Source organism: Pantherophis guttatus, unplaced genomic scaffold (assembly GCF_059756535.1).
Source record: "Pantherophis guttatus breed Tessera unplaced genomic scaffold, ASM5975653v1 scaffold_24, whole genome shotgun sequence".
Classification (NCBI taxonomy): Eukaryota; Metazoa; Chordata; class Lepidosauria; order Squamata; family Colubridae; genus Pantherophis; species Pantherophis guttatus.
Window position 1 is genome coordinate 7,501 of NW_028269839.1, and position 2,500 is coordinate 10,000.

Here is a 2,500-nt window from a genome sequence, read left to right on the forward strand (position 1 = left end):
GGGAGACGGCCGGGTCTACCGGGGCCCCGGCCGCATCACTTTCCGTTTCCCCCGCCGCGATGGAGGTACGGGATCCCGGCTCCGGCGCCGCGGGCCTCGGTCGGGGACCTCCCCCTTCGCCTCGTTGCCAGCGCCGGGCCCCGGGGGTGCCCGCGCCCGGCAGCCGTCCCGGTCTACCGGGGCCTCGGCCGGGTCAGTCTTTCCGTTTCCCCCGCCGCGATGGAGGTACGGGATCCCGGCTCCGGCGCCGCGGGCCTCGGTCGGGGACCTCCCCCTTCGCCTCGTTGCCAGCGCCGGGCCCCGGGGGTGCCCGCGCCCGGCAGCCGTCCCGGTCTACCGGGGCCTCGGCCGGGTCAGTCTTTCCGTTTCCCCCGCCGCGATGGAGGTACGGGATCCCGGCTCCGGCGCCGCGGGCCTCGGTCGGGGACCTCCCCCTTCGCCTCGTTGCCAGCGCCGGGCCCCGGGGGTGCCCGCGCCCGGCAGCCGTCCCGGTCTACCGGGGCCTCGGCCGGGTCAGTCTTTCCGTTTCCCCCGCCGCGATGGAGGTACGGGATCCCGGCTCCGGCGCCGCGGGCCTCGGTCGGGGACCTCCCCCTTCGCCTCGTTGCCAGCGCCGGGCCCCGGGGGTGCCCGCGCCCGGCAGCCGTCCCGGTCTACCGGGACGCTCGCTCGGGCGGGACCGGTTTACCCGGGCCTCGGCCGGACTGGAGTGTTTCGGTTTTCTGCTTCTCTGCCAGGATGGCTGCGAGGGGTTGATTTAAATAGCTGGTTTGACGTGAAAAGCTTCCCTTCAAGTGAAAAGTTTGTTCCAATTTCTGCCATCTTCCTTCCTCAAAAGTTTTGGGTGTAGCTTTCCCAGAGGAACCTCTCGTAGGCCTATCATTTCTGATCTTAACTTCCCTCATTTATTCCATATTTTCCTTCCTCTTGCCGAATGGCCGAATCCAGTCCATTTCTAGTCCAGGAAATTATTTTTATTTCTTCTTCCATTTCTTACTGATCTATTTGCTTTGTCGAGCAAGTCGTTCTTAGGTCCCTTGGTTCTTTCTTTAACGTCTTCTGCTCCTGCTCCTTCTCTCGACGCTTTCTCGTTTTGTTGGCTTTCTTGGCTCTCTTTTGGCTGTTCTTTCTTCTCCTCCCGTCGTCCGTCCCCACTTTCATCTCCCCATCTTTCCTGTTCTTGGTCATCTCTACGTTGTTTATAAAATAATTCCGCTTTCTCTCTTGAATCTACTCGATATCTTTGCTCTCGCCAGCTCGCCGATATTTCGGCTCGCCGATATTTTGTGCTTTCTCGTCGTGTTTCTCATCCATGGCGATCTCTCTGCCCTCCCTGTCTTCTCGGTAAATCGGACATGAATTTCTCTGGGCGGGTGGTTTCTCATCGCGTGTCTTGTGTGCGCTCTATACGTTTCGTCCATCCCGTTTAATATCTATCCCTCCCTCCCTCCCTCCCTCTCCTCGCTTTCCTCCATTGCTTCTGCTAATATCATTTCCAGAATGATAACCCTGAGCCTGAACCTGAACCTAACCCTAGCCCTACAACTTTTCTCCCTAACCCTGACCCTAACCCTAACCCTACAACTTTTCCCCCTAACCCTAACCCTAACCCTAACCCTACAACTTGTTTCTCTAAGCCTAAGCCTAAACCTAAGGCTAAGCCTACAACTTTTTTCTCTAACCCTAACCCTAACCCTAACCCTAACCCTAACCCTACAACTTTTTTCTCTAACCCTAACCCTAACCCTAACCCTAACCCTACAACTTGTTTCTCTAAGCCTAAGCCTACAACTTTTTTCTCTAACCCTAACCCTAACCCTAACCCTAACCCTACAACTATTTTCCCTAACCCTGACCCTAACCCTAACCCTACAACTGTTTTCTCTAACCCTAACCCTACAGCTTTTTCCCCTAACCCTAACCCCACAACTTTTTCCCCTAACCCTAACCCACACTTTCGACTTAAAACCGTTTTTAGATTTAAAGTCGTCTTTCGACTTAAAGACGGGCAGACGGCGGCCCGGTCTACCGGGCCGCTCCGGCAGCCTCGGCCGGGCCGGCGTCTCTGTTTCTGTTTCCCTGCCACGATGGATGTCGCGTGCGAGGGGTTGCTTTAAATAGCTGGTTTGTTTGAAGTGAAAAGCTTCCGTTCTTGCCTAGATCTCTTGCTATCGCAAGCCTTCCGGTCCAAGCTCGCATCGCGGTTTCAAGCGTCCTGCTTTCTTGGTTGGAAAAATCGGGGCGGCGAGACCTGACGCTCGCTTCCCCGACCCCGACCCTAACCCGTCTTCGAATGGTCTTTCTAATGCCAGCAGCGCTCAGGGAGAAATGTCACCCCCAGAAGACGAGAGCACAGCTTGCCCAATTCCGGTCTCCACACACCGGGCTCGTCGACTTTCAAAACGTATTCCGCTTTTATGACCGTTTTAAAACTAAAACGACGATCGACCGGCGGCGATACTGACATTTAAGCGGAGAGCGGGAAAAGGGGTGGGGAAAA